General features: G+C 38.6%; 1 protein-coding gene across 1 annotated transcript in view; it reads right to left on the bottom strand.

Moving 5' to 3' along the window:
- LOC150089386 (uncharacterized) overlaps positions 1 to 18,606 on the bottom strand; it is a 323,259-nt gene that overhangs the window by 77,597 nt on the left and 227,056 nt on the right. The window lies entirely within an intron of this gene.

Here is an 18,606-nt window from a genome sequence, read left to right as displayed (position 1 = left end):
TGCATTTGTAGTGACGTGATTGTGCCACCCTCTTCTCCCATTGGCTTGAATAAATATCACTAGGAGGAAACCTGTTTTAATGTATAGAGAAAGATATATGGCATTGATGGGGTTCGGAGGTAGGGTCGCATAAATTGGTTAATAGGTTAAAGGAACATGGTGATAGGTTTGCAATGAGAATAAATACTGAGAAGACAAAGGTTATGCAAGTGAGAAGAGAGTGAGTTAAATACTGCAAGAAGAGGAGGAAGCAAGATCAGAAGAGGTGAGCAAGTATAGGTATTTAGGAAAGTCAAATGAGGAAAGAAACAAACAGCAGCAGAAGAATAAGAATAGCAATGCCTAAAAAAAGCCTTTGAGCAGCAAAGAAGGAGAAGACTAGGAATTAGTTTAAGGAAAAAGACTGGCATGATGTTTGGTATGGACTGTGGTATTTTATGGATAAGAGAATTGAGAATGAAAATTGAAAACTGAGAATGGAAGATAATGAAAGATTGGAAAGTTTAGAAATGTGGGTATTAGCATTAGAATTAGTAGAGGCATTTGATGCAAGAAAGCAAGCTTATGCAGCATCAGCCAAAAAAAATAATAATAAAATAAAAAAATAAAATAAATAAATAAATAAATAAAAAATAACCACTTCCACTTCACCCCTCTGTTCGTTCGAAATACCTGTCCAGCTGAGCCTTAAACTTATTCAGGCTATCAACCTCCACGACAAGGGATGGAAGTCTGTTCCACCAACCAACCACCCACTGGCTAAAGGCAAATTTCCTCACGTCTTTCCTACATCTGTCTTTCCTCAATTTGAATTTATGCCCTCTCAGGTGATTATTCTGAGCAAGAGTAAGAATCCCATCAGCATTGAGCATGCTCAAACCATTCAAGGCTTTATACAACTATCACCTCGCTGATGCCTAGTCTCCAGACCCTGTAATTTGCAACACTTAAGCCTTTCTTCGTAAGAGCACCCCTTCGTTCCATTCACCAATCTTGTTGCCCTTCTCTCTACTCGTTCCAGCATCTCTACATCCTTCTTGAAATGAGGCCTCCAGACCTTTATACAGTACTTTAGGTGTGGCCTGACCATTGCCTTATACAAGGGAATAATCACCTCCTTATACCTGCTAGAAAAATTCCTATATATCTTCGACAATACACCATGAGCTACTCTTGCAGCCCATCTGCACTGCTCAGAAAACTTCATATCTGCCTGCACAACCACCCCCAGGTCCCTTTCATTCTCTACCACTGTCAATGTAGTACCATAGTGGTTGATACGTTGCTCTGGGGTTGCTGTTTCCCATATATAGTACTTTACATTTGTCAATGTTAAACTTCATTTGCCACCTCTTAGCCCATCTGCTCAACTTTTCCAGATCCAGTTGCAGTAGCATAGTGTCAGTAGTGTCCTTGACAACCCTGCCAACCTTCGTATCATCTGCAAACTTGGACATTAAGCTTGATATACCATCATCAATATCATTTATAAATACAGAAAACAATAATGGACCCAATACTGAACCCTAGGGGACTCCACTAATAGCATTAGTCCACGATGAGCAGTGTCCATTGATTACCACTCTCTGTCTTCTCCGCCTCAACCACCCCTTTATCCATAGCAGCAATTTGCCTCCAATGCCACACTGCTCCAATTTGCGCAGCAGTCTTCCATGTGCAAGAGTATCAAAAGCCTTTCTAAGATCAAAGTATATAATATCAAAGTTATTCCCTGCATCCAGTTCTTTTGTGACTGCATCATAGTATCCAATCAAATTGGTCAGGCAAGACTTCCCCTTAACAAAACCATGCTGTGTCTGAGCTATAACTGAAGTCTTGTCTAGATGATCCTGCAGTGTTTCTTTAACCAGTGCCTCCATTAATTTTCCGGGAACAGAAGTTAAACTAACAGGTCTATAATTACTTGTGTTGCCCTTTGATCCTCCTTTGTGAATTGGGGTCACATTTGCACATCTCCAGTCCATGGGTACTTCCCCTGAGTCCAAGGAAGCTCTCATAATTATGGCTAAGGGTTTGCTTACTTCCTTTGATACTTCCTTTAATATAACTGGATAGATCCCATCCACCCCAGGTGCCTTTCTTGTATTTATCTTCAACAATTTCTCTTCCACTTTACTCTCAGTTATTACAAGATTCTCTAGCTTACTGCCAGAGTTGAATACACCTCTGACATTTCCCTCGCTGAATAACTCCTCATGTGCGAATTTCGATGCAAAATATTCATTTAGTTTGTTAGCTACCTGAGCAGGATCATCAACAGTTGACCCATCGATATCGAGTGGACCAATCTGATTCATCCCCTTCCTTCTAGAGTTTACATAAGTAAAGAACTCTTTGCTGTTTTTCTTTGCATCCCTTGCCAAAGATTTCTCGTAATCTGCCTTCGCCTGCCTAACCTCCTTTGTAACTTGGTTACAGATCAACTTGTATCTATCATAGGCTTCTGTGTCACGTGTTAATTTATATGTATCCCATGCATTTTTCTTCTCTGCCATATGTCTCATTAGTTCATCTGACATCCACTTAGGCCTAAACCTTGAACAATATTTCTTAGTTGGTATGTAAAGCCTGGTAGCTTCCAAGATAAGTTCTTTGAATGCTTCTCATTTTCAATTTGCTGTTGGTAACACATCAGTTGGTCCCACTATATAGAATTTAAATACTGTCTCAGTCCATTGTAGTCGCCTTTACGAAAGCAATAACCCTTCCCTTTATACCCCTAATGGTAGTTACCTCTTTGAGTAAATCCCACTTCAGCACACTGTGATCACTGCCACCTAGTGGTTCATTTACCTGCAGATCCTTAATGCATGAAGAATCACTACTGATAATCAATCAAGAGTATTACTCCCTCTTGTTGCCTCCCGAACATGCTGATGTAGAAAACAATCATCCAATAAATCCACAAAAGCCTTGCTAGTGTGTGAGTGACCAGCCCCCAAATTCCAGTCATTATCTGGGAAATTAAAATCCCCCATTATAAGACTCTCTGATTTACTGGCCCACTCTATTTCCCTGTACAATTTCTTATTATACTCATCAGAGTCATTAGGCCTATAGCACACTCCTACTCTCAATTTTGATCTCCCAATGCTTATGTCACACCAAACTGACTCGACAGTGCACTGTCCCGCAATGTCGACTGGCTTCACTTCCTTGGATTTTATGTATTTCTTAACTAATGGCATAACCCCTCCTCCATTCCTATCCTGTCTATCCCTTCTGTAGACATTGTGCTCCCCAAATTCTAGTTCTGCATTCCTTATATCTGTGTGACACCACGTCTCTGAAATCCCCACAATATCTGCCTTTGATGTTTTGAGCAATACCGCAAATTCATCAATTTTATTTACTAAACTCCTAGCATTGGTGTACACGCAAGAATACATGCACCTGTTCTTTTTCTTAGCTACCCTAATGCAACCCATATGTTTACTTGTACCCCAATGATTCCCAGCAGTCTCTGAAATATCCTGCATCTTATTTTCCAGGCTGCGGCTCATTCCAATAGAAGCAGTGCAAGAATCACTTTCACTCTGCCAGTGGCTACTGTTAATCTATTAATCCTTGTATCCCCCCAATCTAGCAGTTTTCCAACCCACCTAACACTGCCTCGATAGCACCACAAACATTCTTGCACCCTTTCTATTTTAAGTGTATCCCATCCCTGTAGAAGCAGTCTCTCCTGTTAACAAGTACAGACCACGCTGAAAAAAATTCTACCCCTTGAGCCTTGCACAATCTTTCCAGGGGCAAATTGATTGACAAGGCTCTCATCGTATACTCCCTCCTATCGTGTCTGGCAGAATTGCAGACACTTTCAAATTCAACCCTAATTCACGGCTCTTTTTCAACAATGACCTGTACTTGTTAAGTAATTCTGCCGGTCTCCTACTCTTAATATCATTAGTGCCAACCTGTACAACTATATCACCTTTTGTGCCCTTAAAAGATGATATATCTGCTCTACAACGGAGGAGGATGGAAAAGATAAGATGGATGGATTGATAAAGTAAGATATGAGGAATTTTTGCAAAGGCCGGGTGAGAAAAAATGTTTGATTGAAATATAGAGGATGGCAGAAAAATCAGATTCAATAAGATTCTGTTGCAAAGTGAGGGATTAATGAATACACAGTTTTTTGTACCTTCACATGTGACCACTCAGCAACAGCAGCTAATAGATTATGTGGTTATTTCCTATTTATACACTACACCAGTAGTTCCCAACCTTTTTTGACTCCCGAACCCCTTTCAACATAATATTTTTAATGTAAATCACTAAGTTTATATTCTCTGATATCATATAAATTCTGAATTTTTATTAGAAAATATTTCCAGTACTGTTTTTATAAGTGACATTGCGTAATAATAAAAATTATTATTAAGTAATATTTATACTGTACTTTTTAAAGTAGTTATTAATCAGTACAAACAAGTTTCGAACAGGCTAAGAGTAGAAAACTTGCTTCTTGTCCAAATGGTAGCTGAGCATTCTGGTCTCTTGCCAAAGCTATTGGCCACAATTTCTGCCCACCTCTGTTCCCAACTCTGACAAAACCAGATAGTAATGTTGCCACATCAGCCAAAGATAAAGCTGATGTGCTAGCATCTTATTTTTCTTCCAACTCATGTATTGATGATCTTAGTAAATCACCTTAAACCATTCCTAGTACATTCCATTCAATGCCTCCTGTAGTCTTCGGTCAAAACGATGTTAGGATGAATCTGATGCTAAGAAAGCTCCAGGTCCTGGTGGTATTTATTCACTTGTTCTCAAAACCTGTACCCCTGAACTTACTCCCATTTTGTGTTGTCTTTTTTATTCCAAAGGTGATTTTCCTTCTGCTTGGAAATCTGCTCATATCCAGCCAGTTCCTAAAAAGGGTGACAAATACCTTCCATCCAATTATCGTCCCATTGCGATTACTTCTACTCTTTCCAAAGTAATGAAGAAATCAATTAACTGCCAACTCTTAAACTATCTGGAAATCTTTCATCTGATCAACGATTGCCAGTGTGGATTCCGTCACTGTCATTCCACTGGAGATACTTTGGCTTATGTTACCCATCAATGGACAAATTCTGTGGAAAGATTTGGTGAAACTCAAGCCATTGCTCTTGATCATGCTTGGCATAAAAGTCTTCTAAATAAGCATCCATCCTATGGTTTGCTAGCTGCTCTTTGTAATTGGATACTCCAGTTTTCTTTCTGACCGCTCACTGTAGATGATGTTAGACTGTTCTCCGTCTTCTTACTTCTCCACTAATGCTCGTGTACCCCAAGGTTCAGTTCAGTTCTTTCTCCCACTGTTTTCCTCTTGTATGTTAATGTCCTTCTTCCATTGACTGGAAGTTCTATCCCTAGTTTTGCTGAAAACAGCACATTGAATTCCACATAAGCAAAAAGCCTGCGTGCTCTGGATTTATATTAATAGTAATAAATTATTGTGCCACAGAGCAAAAATGGAAATTAATTAATGTTAATTACTGCCCAAGTTTTCTTTCCATTTTTGCTCTGCGGCACAATAATTTATTACTATTAATTGCATTCCACCTTCCAGTTTGAGAAACCTTGCCCTGCTCAAACAGCTTCAACTTCTTGAGTATCCACTGCCAAATTCTTAAATGCTGATCTTCAGGTAATTCTCCAGTGGGGCAACGATAACTTAATTTCAATCCTTCTAAAACTCAGTCCTGTCTTCTATCTTGCAAAAAGGATTCTTCTGCTCTTATGCTTATTTTCGATGACGCTCTGATTTCTAGGCAAGATCTTGGGGATTATCCTGACTTCTAATCTCTCTTGGCATAAAGCACATTACAAATATTGCTTCCTCTGCATCTAATAAACTGGGTTTTCTCTTTCGCTCTTGGCGTTATTTTTCTTCCAAACAGATGTTCACTCTGTACAAATCACAATCTGCCCTACCATGGAATATTGTTCCTACATCTGGAGCAGTACCCCTAAAACCTCTCTCAGGCCTCTAGATTCCATTCAAAAGATGGCAGTTAGGTTAATTAATGTCTCATCTGTAACAGAGTCTCTCCACTCTCTGTCTCCATAGACTTTCTGCATTCTTTTTCCATAGATACTTGTATGGGCATTGTTCTGAATTGGCTTCTATAATTCCCATTCTTTCTTTCAAAGCAGTCAACATCCTTTTACTGTTCAAGTTCAAACTCACAGAACCAGTTTTTCTTCTTCTTCATTTATCTTCAGTTTTCTGGAACAACCTTCCTTCATAAGTATTTCCTGAAAATTACAATCTACAGAAGAATATCAACAAGTATCTTCTTTCATCTTTTCAACCTTTAACCCATGCATGGTACTAAGCACTACAGGTTCTAAAAAAAAAGTACCTATACATTACAATGATCCTTGAGAATGAAAAAAAATCTAGTATGGAAAACAGATTTATTTAACATGATATACTGTAAGATAGTAAACTAATTATAAGGAATTGTGGGAGATGTGGTTTCTTTCTTTGGCAATTCTTTACTTTTATTTCATTTAATTTTACTTTATTATTTATTATTAGTTATATTTTGAACTTTACAATAATATACCTATGTAAATCTAAGCAGATGCCATTACAGAATTTTTAGTTTGTGAAACCACCGGTTGGGAACCGATGCACTACGTTATAAACTGGATTCCTGTAAACATGTCTCATTTGGAAGCATAAGATCATTATAAGAAACTGACAATTTCAAAATTTTATTGTTTCAGTATATGAAATATTTTAAATTGAACATTTTTATTTTAAAGTATATGCTACTGAGAAAAAAAACAAACAAAAAAAAATTAAATAAATAAATAAAATAAAACTCTACATAACAGTGCATTTCCCACTTTTTTTTTTTTTTTTTTTATGTAAACCCCAAACACGAGAGGTATTAGAACCTATAGTACTTAGTACTGTGCTTGGGTTGAAGGTTGAGAAGATGAAAGATGATATTTGTTGACATTAGACTTGAACTTCTGTAGACTGGAATTTTCAGGAAATACATATGAAGGAAGGTTGTTCCAGAAATTGGCAGTTGAATGAATAAACGAGGAAGATGAAAATTGGTTCTGTGAGTTTGAAGTTAGACAGTAAACAGATGTTGGCTGGCGGCGGCACGTGTTCGGACTGTTTTGAAAAAGAGAGCGGGAATTATAGAAGCCAATTCAGAAGAACAGTGCCCATGGAAGTATCTGTAGAAGAGGCATGCAGCAGAAACAGTACGTCTATGAGACAGTGAGTGGACAGACTCTTTTAGAGATGAATCATTAATTAACCTAACTGCCCTCTTCTAAATGGAATCAAGAAACCTTAGACAGGTTTTGGGGGCACCACCCCAGATGTGGGAATAATATTCCATGGCAGGGTGGATTTACGATTTATACAGAGTGAGCAGCTGTTTGGAAGAAAAGTAACGCCGAGAGCGAAAGAGAAAACCAGTTTTTTAGATGAAGAGGAAGCAATATTTGTACTGTGCTTTCGCCAAGAGAGATTAGAAGTCAGGGTAATCCCCAAAAGAGATCTATCATTTTGCCTAGAAATCGGAGTGTCACCAAAGATAAGCATAGGAGCAGAAGAATCCTTTTTGCGAGATATAAGACAAGACTGAGTTTTAGAAGGGTTGAAATCAACTAAGTTGTCTTTGCCCCACTGGAGAATTAAATGAAGATCGGCATTTAAGGAGTTGGTAGCAGATTTTCGAGAAGTTGAAGCTGATTGAGCAGGGCAAGGTGTTTTTGGTGTTTTACCAAAATGGAAAGTAGAATGCAATGTGCTATCATTGGCAAAACTATGGATAGGATTTCCAGTCAATGGAAGAAGGTCATTAATACACAAGAGGAAAAGAGTGGGGGAAAAACTGAACCTTGGGGGACACTGGCATTAGTGCAGAAGTTTGAAGACAGAGAGCCACCTACCATCACCCTCGGTGAGCGATCAGAGAGAAAACTGGATAACCAATTACTAAAAATAGTTGGCAAACCATAAGATGGAAGCTTGTTTAGAAGACCTTTATGCCAAACATGATTGAAAGCCTTTGAAATGTCAAGAGCAACTACTTGTGTTTCACTGAACCTTTCCATTGAATTAGTCCATAAATAGGTAACATAAGCCAGAATATCACCAGTGGATCGACAGTGATGGAATCCATACTGGCGATCATTGATCAGACAGAAGAGTTCTAGGTAGTTTAAGAGTTGGTGGTTAATTGATTTCTCCATTACTTTAGAAAGAGTAGAAGTAATTGCAATGGGATGATAATTGGATGGGAGGGATTTGTCACCCTTTTGAGGAACTGGCTGGATATGAGCAAATTTCCAAGCAGAAGGAAAAACAATTTTGGAATAAGGAAGTGAAAAAAGGCGGCAAAGAATAGGAGTAAGTTTAGGAGCACAGGTTTTGAGAACAAGTGGAGAAATACCATCGGGACCTGGAGCTTTCTTAGCATCAAGATTCGTCAAAATCCTTCTGACATCCTTTTGACGGAAGACCACAGGAGGCATTGAATGGAGCATGTTGGGAATGGTGGGAGGTGTTTTACCAAGATCATTAATACATGAGTTGGAAGAAAAATGGGATGCTAGCAGATCAGCTTTATCCTTGGCTGATGTGACAACAGAACCATCTGGTTTGGACAGAGGTGGGAGCAGAGATGGGCAAAAGTTGCAGCCAATAGCTTTCGCAAGAGACCAGAATATTCGGCTACCATTAGGGCAAGAAGCAAGTTTTCTACTCTTAGCCTGTTCAAACTGTAGTTTCGACTGATTAATAACTGCTTTACAACTGTTGCGAGCTTTGGTGTAGGCAGAAAATGAAACTGAAGAATTAGAAACAAGCAGATTATGATATGCAACATTCTTCTTTGAACAGCCTTGGCACATTTATTGGAAAACCAAGGTTTAGATAAAGGATGAGATTTTAAAGTGGATTGGGGGTTAGAGGATTCCATTCCTGTAAGAATAATTTCACTGACACGATCTGAGCAAACGTTGACATCAGAAGTTTTGAAACAGTAATCCGACCAAGAAAAAGAAGAAAAGAAATCTCGTTGGTCATCCCATTTTGCATTCTTGTAATGTCAAACAACACGAGGTTCAGAATAGCCATGAGATAAAGACTCCATTGGAGAAGAGACAATCACCAAGTTGTGATCTGAAGTGCCTAAAGGACCTCTCAGTTCGACCGTGTATTTAGAAGGGTTGTTTGTGAGAAAAAGATCAAGAGCGTTGGCTGTATGATTATGATTGTCCGGTATTCTTGTAGGTAAATGAACAATCTGTGCGAGATCATTAGTAATTGCAAAAGCCTCAGCATCTTGAACAGCTGGGTCAGTGTGACTAGAAAATGGAAGTCAGTTGGAGTTGTGAACATTAAAATCACCAAGCAAAATTACCTCACTGTTAGGAAAGTTAGACTGGAGAAAGTCAAGTTGCAAAGAGAGGAAGTCAAAGAGCTCCAAGTGATTAGTGGAGTTGGGAGAATGGTAGAGACAACAGATGAATTTGACACAATGAGGTAGAGAGATTTTAAGTCAGAGAAGATCAAAGAGAGGAGATTCCAAATTGCCCAGTCTCTGACAGGGAATATCAGAACGGACATTTGCACAAGTACCACCTTTGAGGCAAAAGGAATCATATAACGAATAATTTAGGCATCTGAGATGAGCAGTAGTTGAATCAATCGATAACTGAGATTCAGTTAGAAAAAGTACATGGGGTTTGGCAGACTGCAAGTGGAAATGGACATCGTTGAGATTAGAATTGAGATCACGTATATTTGTGAAATGAATTAAGAAGTGTTTGGGAGGTTTAGATCTTTTCGCAGATAAGCTTGCGCTATTAGTTTGACAATTCATGGTGTATTCAATAGTAAGAAAAAGTGGGGGGGAGGGGACATGCTGTATGAAGTAATGAAATTTTTGGATATGGCGTACACATGGTAAGAATATACCCAGATCCTTGACATAATGTGGCCTCGACAATGCCCCCTGCATACACACTACTCAGACTCCCTCCAGTCACTATCTGGCAGAGTAGAGGTAGCAAGATTATACACTAGCTGATCCGGAAGCCTCCTAGAGAGTTACCAATAGGTTCGGTCCAGTGTACTAACTAGCAGCCGGTCTGCGAACACCGTTTTAGAGCTGTACCCTCGAAATGTAAGGAATATTGGATCTCGTCACGATGTTCATCATAACCTCAAAGGCATCAATCATACTGCACGATGGAAGAGATAGCGAAGGGTTGATTGGAACTTTGCTCTAGAGATTAAACATGGGTTCCACCACTTCTAGCCTCCAATAAGCAAAGTGGTCGTATTGCACCGGTTGATGAGAGTCATCTACCACCTAGTACTGCCTGGTAAAATAGAGGGGTGGCATTCCTCCATGTGGTGTGGGCACCAACACCTCGACCCCTGCTTACGTTGGTTCACACCTGGGTGGTCACCCACCATGTACTTGTGCATGGAGGTTATACTCAGGATTACTAACAGTCCCACCATCGTGAAGGTGCAAGCAGAGGATTTGGCTGTCACAAACCATCTGGACTTCGCTGAAATTGGGTCCACTTGACTTGAGTGTTACCTGAATATCAGTTCTGTCAGCGTTTTAGACACCCACGTAGCAAGTACAGCTTGTCTGGCATATCTGAGAGAACTGTGAGAACCACAAGGAGCATTAAACTTAAAATGTTTAACCCATTTTGATCTTGCTAGCAGACTGGTAAAAAGAAAACATGCAAAATAAAATATACTTATATAAAAATGCTTGGTAATAATTCATTATGCATGGACATGACAACCCAGTTGCATTAATGTTAAAAAAACTGGTTAAATTTTATTTTCAGCTATAATTCACCTTGCTTATAGTACAAGGTGCATTATAGCTGAAAATAAATAAATAAAAAAATGCAACACAGGTGTCGGGGGAGAATTTTAACATTTCTGCCTTGTCACTTGTGTTATATTGAGGTTACGCCGTATTAGTATTCATATTAGCCACGAAATAAGGAAAGCCAGAGGCTTTTGTTTCACCAGCTAAAAATTAGATTAATAAATAAAATAAAATATATAAATATATAAGAGAGAAATATTTTTACCTCCTATATATTTATTAAAATGAAACTAAATGCTACTAGGCATAATATTTTAAAAGTTTAAGATTATCTATATAATATCAGTGTAGATACACTATAGACAACTCTTAAAGAAAAAATTACAATAGTAATGTAAAGGGCATCATTTCATCTGTGTCTCATATTGTGCTCATCCTTCACAACAAATTACCTTGTGTTGCACTACTTAGAATAAGTAATGTTTCGCTAATATAGAAGCCTATTGTTACTTATTCTCGGTGGGCACCACTGCCCAGATGGCACCGTTTCAAGACTTGTTGGCCTTGCATCGGTGGATGGGCAGATACCCTGGTACCGAAAACATGACAACCCAGTTGTGAAGTAAATCCCACAATATGAGACATACCAGAAGGTGTTACGTGATATAAAATGAAACTAAATGCTACAAGGCATAATATGCCTAGTAGCATTTAGAATAAGTAACAATAGTCTTCACTCTTAGTGAAGTATTACTTATTCGAAGTAGTGCAATACATGGTAACTCATGAAGGATGAGCACAATATGAGATACAGATGACGTGATGCCCTTTTAAAATACTATTGTAGTTTTTTCTTTAAATGTTGTCTATGGTGTATCTACACCAATATTATATAGCTTATATATTTATATTTATTTATATATATATATGCAATAAGGATTTATATAATATATTATCTAAATTATAAATACATATTTATATAGAGTAAGCCATTGATTTAACGGACTAATTGGGGAAAGGGGTGTCTGCTATTGCCAAAAGTCTGTTAAATCGAATGTATTTTAAAAACATATATTAATAACGAACTTACAATGTACAGAATTAAAATGTTATTATAATATATAAGTATGAGTAAAATATTATTATAATGTACATTGAGGAATTTATAATAAAAACATATGTTAAAAATATAAAAATAAATTTACAACAGGAACCAAATTTTATTTTAATTAAACACATCAAAAACTATAAAATGTAACTAATGGAGTGTTTCCACTACTTTTTGTTATTTTTTTCCCTTAAAGCTCACACAAAGTTGTTTTCAATGTGAACATTAGTTTTTTCATTTAAATCCATTTTAGAGGGAAAAAATACTTTAAAATTCTAACTCCATTGAATACAAAAACATACAAAAACATACAAAAAAAAAAAAAAAACATTAAAAACAGATACATAATATTCAATATTAAAATTAACTTAATTTGAAAGAATCGCAATTTTCAGAGTCAGAAACAACTGTCATATGGAGGAAGAGGTTAATTCCTTGCTGTTAGAGGGTTCTGGTGATGCAGGTCCAGTTGATGAAGTGGTCTTGAAGAAATCATCAAGCTTCAGTTGCCTTACACCATAGTGGTGCTTCCTTATTACTGTAGATCAAAATTCTCTAAAATGTTCATAATAAGGAAGCACATCAGGATCTGATGATGATTCAATATAATGTATGATGTCGTCCATATGTTGCCTTATAACAGACAATTAAATTGTCTGTTATATGACAATTGGGTGCAACTGATTCTTTGTCTTTGTCATCATGATCATCCTCTTTTTCTCCATGAAGAACATTTTCTGCAATCGCTCCCTCAGAAAAAATTTGATAGAATGGATCACCTTCATCATTTTTGAGTCGCTGTTCCACATCATTCTCAGTTGCATTTTTGTTGCCGGCCCTCAGAAGATTGTCCTAAAAATTAGACACCTCAACTCCCTCAAAGTCCATTTCAGGTTCTATGTCGTACAACAACTTCTTCCAAGCATTGGCCAAAGTAGTAATCTTCATATCTTTCCATGCAGCTGCTAAGTTGAAGATAGCAGATCGATGATGTATGCATGTAAATTTTGGCAGTGTCCTGGTGCCTCTTGTATTTTCTTCTGTGTCTTCTGTTTTTTCCAAAACAACCATCACCTCTCCCAAAAACTTCTTATACAATCTCTTTTAGGCAACGATTATACCCTGATCCATCAGCTGTATCAGTGAAGTATCATTAGCATTAGCAAAGGCACATGATGCAAGAAAGCAAGTTATATAGCATAAGCCAAAAAAAAACAAACCGTGCCCTTATTTCTCCCATCCACTGGCTCCTAATCTTTGTCAAGTTCTGACTTTTATCTATTTAAGCTATCAATTTCTACAACGACAGATGGAAGTTTGTTCCAGCAATCAACCACCCGCTGGCTAAAGGCAAACTTCCACACATCTATCCTACAACCGTCTTTCCTCAATTTGAATTTATGCCCTCTCAGGTGATTATTCTGAGCAAGAGGAAGAATCCCATCACAATTGAGCATGCTCAAATGATTCAAGGCTTTATGCACCTCAATCAGATCACCTCTCAGTGGCCTAGTCTCCAGATACTGTAATTTGCAAAATATAAGCCTTTCTTTGTAAGAGCAACCCTTTTTTCCATTCACTAATCTTGTTGCTCTTCTCTGTACTCGTTCCAAGAGCTCTACATCCTTCTTAAAATGAGGCCTCCAGACCTGTATACAGTACTCAAGGTGTGGCCTGTTGGTGTTGTGGTTATTTGGTTTTTAGGAGCATTAGCAACTAAGGCCATATTGCTCCGGGAATATACGGTGGTCATTCCCTGACCTTTCCGCATCCTCAGTATTTGGTGGTGACGGGCTCGAACCCTGGTCTAATCAACAAGTGTGTGCTACACATTGCTGCTCCTTCCCACTTGGCTACAGAGGTGCCCAAGGTGTGGCCTGACCATTGCCTTATACAAGGGGATAATCACCTCCTTATCCCTGCTAGAAAAATTCCTGTATATCATTGACAAGACACCATAAGCTACTCTTGCAGACCATCTGCACTGCTCAGAAAACTTCATATCTGCCTGCACAATTACCCTCAGGTCCTTTTGTTCCTCTACCACTGTCGGTGTAGTACCACAGAATTGATACGTCACTCTGGGGTTGCTGCTTCCCATATGTAGTACTTTACATTTGTCAATGATAAACTTCATTTGCCACCTCTCAGCCCATCTGCTTAACTTTTCTAGATCCTGTTGCAGCATGTACTGTCGTTAGTGTCATTAACAACTCTACCAACTTTTGTATCATCTGCAAACTTGGACATTAAGCTTGATATACCATCATCACTATCATTTATAAATACAGAAAACAACAATGGATCCAACACCGACCCCTGAGGAACTCCAATAATAACATTAGTCCACAATGAGCAGTGTCCATTGATTACCGCTCTGTCTTTTCCCACTCAACCATCCCTTTATCCATAGCAGCAATTTGCCTTCAATGCCACACTCTCCAATTTGTGCAGCAGTCTTCCATGTGCAACAGTATCAAAGGCTTTTCTAAGATCCAAATATATGATACCAAAGTTATTCTTTGCATCCAGTTCCTTTGTGACTGCATCATAGTATCCAATCAAATTGGTCAGGTAAGATTTTCCCTTAACAAAACCATGCTGTGTCCAAGCTATAACTTAAGTCTTGTCTAGATGATCCTGCAATGCTTCTTTAACCAGTGCCTCCATTAAATTTCCTGGAACAAAAGTTAAACTCACATGTCTATAATTACTTGTGTCAGCCTTTGATCCTCCTTTGTGAATTGGGGTCACATTTGCACATCTCCAGTCTATGGGTACCTCCCCTGTGTCCAAGGAAGCTCTCATAATTATGGAAGAAAAGTAACACTTACTTTTCTTCTTACTTCTTTTGCTGCCTCCTTTAATATAACTGGATAGATCCCATCCGCCCCAGGTGGCTTTCTTGTGTTTATCTTCAACAATTTCTCCTCCACTTTACTCTCAGTTATTACAAGATTATCTAGTTTACTGCCAGAGTTGAATACACCTCTGGCATTCCCCTCACTGAATAACTCCTCATGTGTGAATGTCGATGCAAAATATTCATTTTGTTTGTTAGCTACCTGAGCAGGATCATCGACAGTTGAACCATTGATATCAAGTGGACCAATCTGATTCATTCCCTTCCTTCTAGAGTTTACATAAGTAAAGAACTCTTTGCTGTTTTTCTTTGCATCCTTTGCAAAGATTTCTCGTAATCTGCCTTCGCCTGCCTAACCTCCTTTGTAACTTAGTTACAGATCAGCTTATATCTATCATAGGCTTTTTTGTCACATGTTAATTTATATGTATACCATGCATTTTTCTTCTGGGTCACATGTTTAATTTGTTCATCTGAAATCCATTTAGGCCTAAATCTTGAACAATATTTCTTTGTTGGTATGAAAAGCCTAGTGGCTTCCAAGATTAATTCTTTGAATGCTTCCCATTTTGAATTTGCTGTTGGTAACATCATCAGTTGGTTCCACCGTATAGAATTTAAATACTGTCTCAGACCACCGTAGTCACCTTTACGAAAGCAAAAACCCTTCCCTTTACCCTTGATGGCAGTTATCTCTTTGAGTAAATCCCACTTCAGCACACTGTGATCACTGCCACCGAGTGGTTCCTTTATCTGCAGATTCTTGATGCATGAAGAATCACTACTGATAATCAGATCAAAAGAATTACACCCTCTAGTTGCCTCCCAAACATGCTGCTCAAGAATACAATCATCCAATAAATCCACAAAAGCCTTGCTAGTATGTGAGAGACCCACCCACAATTTCCAGTCAATTGCCGGGAAATTAAAATCCCCCATTATAAGACACTCTAATTTACTGGCCCACTCTATTTCTTTGCACAATTGCTCATTATACCCATCAGATTCATTAGGCTTATAACACACCTACTCTCATTTTTTCCTTTCCCATTGCTTATGTCATATCAAACAGACTCAACATTGCATTGTCCACCAACATCAATTGGATGCACCTCCTTAGATTTTGTGTGTTTCTTAACTAACAGCATAATCCCTCCTGTCCTGTCTATCCTTTCTGTACACATTGTACTTCCCAAATTCTAGTTTTGCACTTCTTATGTGTGTGTGAGACACCATGTCTCTAATATCCCAACAATATCTGCCTTTGATGTCTTGACTAGCACTTCAAGATCATCGAATTTATTAACTATACTCCTAGCATTGGTGTACATTCAAGTATACATGCACCTGTTTCTACTCTTAGTTACCCTAACACAGCTCATGTATTTACTTGTTCCACTATGACTCCCAGAAGTCTGGAAATTCCCATTGCCTTGCTTCCCAGGCTGCTGCCCAATTGAATTTCAATAGAAGTAGCGCAAGAATCACTTTTACCTCTGCCAGAGGCTACTGTTAATCTATTAGTCCGTGTATCCCCCAGGCTAGCAGTTTTCCGACCCACCTAAGTCTGCCTCGATAGCTTTAGCAAATATTCTTGCACCCTTTCTATTTAAGTGTATCTCATCCCTGTAGAAGCAGTCTCTCCTGTTAACAAGCACAGACCAGGCTGAGAAAAATTCCACCCCTTCAGCCGAATTGATTAACAATGCTCTCATCATATACTCCCTCCTATCGTGTCTGGGCAGAGGTTAGGTGTTAGGAGGCAGAAAAACATATTTAATTCTCCCATTCCTGCTAACTAACCTCTCAGCATTAGGGTGAGCAGGTGCATTATCTAGTTGTAAAATAGCCTTTATTTCATTAGAAGGACTTTTCAGCACATCTGTGTGATGGCGTCGCACATTAGACAGATGTGCTGTTGGATGTGCGATGCTCTGAGATATAAGTTCTAAATTTTTCCTTTAGAACAGAAATTTTTTTTACGTTAAATCAGGAGTCCATTAAATTGGGCCTACTGTACTTATATATAAATAAATAAGTTAAACACTATCTACATGAGTAGAGAAGAGAAACCTATGTGTTTCTCAAATATGTAATTATCCAATAATTAAAAATTCGTTTGGCTAAAAGAAAACTTCCTACAATCTAGTATAAACCTCTTTTCCCTGTAATTTTATTTTTATGGCTCCTAGTTCTGGGAATGTTTATAACAATGAAAATTTCATTTTCATTCATTTTCTTATCTCTTTTCAGAATATTATAGCTCTCAATCATGTCCCTTCTAGGGTGTCAGGTTTCCTAGCTCCAACATATTAAAAACTTTTCCCCATATTGGTCACCCTTTTGCACATATCACCAAGCAGGCGAGATCCATAAAACTTCTTTTGATCTTTAATGTTGATGTCTTGTTTTTTAGGTATGTTCTCCATACTTGGACACTGCATTAGCATTAGCAAAGGCATATGATGCAAGGTAGAAACCTTATACAGTATCAGGCAAAAAAAAAAAAAAAAAAACCTTCCCATTTCACCCATCCGGTCACTCCAAACGTCTGTCTAGTTCGGCCTTAAATTTATTTAAGCAAGCAACTTCCACAACAAAAGATGGAAGTCTGTTCCAGCAATCAACTACCCGCTGGCTAAAGGCAAACTTCCGCACATCTCTTCTACAACTGTTTTTCCTCAATTTGAATCTATGCCCCCTCAGGTTCTTAATCTGAGCAAGAGGAAGTATCCCATCAGCATTGAGCCTGCTCAAACCATTCAAGGCCTTATACACCTCGATCAGATTACCTCTCTGGTGCCTAGTCCCCTGCTGCTGCAACTTGCAGAATTAAGCCTTTCTTCGTAAGTGCACCCCTTTGTGCCTCTCACCAATCTTGTTGCCCTTCTCTGCACTCATTCTAGAAACTCTACATCCTTACTAAAATGAGGCCTCCAGACCTGTATACAATACTCAAGGTGTGGCCTGACCATTCCCTTATACAAAGGGATAATCACCTCTTTGATTTGCTAGCAAAATTCTATGACTCCATGACCTGCTCTGGCAGCCGTCTGCACTGCTCAGAGAACTTCATATCTGACTGCACAATTACCGCCAAGTTGTTTGTTTGTTATTTGGTTTTTAGGAGCATTAGCAACTAAGGCCATATTGCTCCGGGATATGCGGTGGTCATTCCCTGACCTTCCCGCATCCTCCGTATTTGGTGGTGACGGGCTCGAACCCCGGTCTAATCAAGAAGTGTGTGCTACGCACTGCTGCTCCCTCCCACCTGGCCACGGAGACGCCTACCGCCAAGTCTTTTTCATTCTCCACATCCCTGAGTGTAGTACCACACAGTTGGTACATTTCTCTTGGGTTACTGCTTCTCTTATGGAGTACTTTGCATTTGTCAATATTAAACTTCAGTTGCCAATTCAGCCCATCTGCCTAATTTTTCTAGATCCTGTTGCAGTAGCATACTGTCTTTTGTTATTAAAAACTCTGCCAACCTTTGTATCATCTGCAAACTTGAACATTAGGCCTGATATACCTTCATCAATATCATTGATAAATACACAAAACAACAATGGGCCCAGCACCGAATCCTGGGGGACTCTGCTATAAACATTCGTCCACGTAGAGCAGTGTCCATTCATTACCACTGTCTGCCGTCTCCCACTGAACCATCCCTGAAATCCAAGTATATGATATCAAAATTATTTTTGACTTTCAGTTCCTTTGTGGCCACATCATAATATCCAATCAAATTGGTCAGACAAAACTTCCCCTTAACAAAC

The sequence above is a fragment of the Mastigoproctus giganteus genome, chromosome 2 (genome assembly GCF_048544385.1).
Source record: "Mastigoproctus giganteus isolate SK-2022 chromosome 2, ASM4854438v1, whole genome shotgun sequence".
Lineage (NCBI taxonomy): Eukaryota > Metazoa > Arthropoda > Arachnida > Uropygi > Thelyphonidae > Mastigoproctus > Mastigoproctus giganteus.
This window is presented reverse-complemented; position numbering and strand designations above follow the sequence as displayed.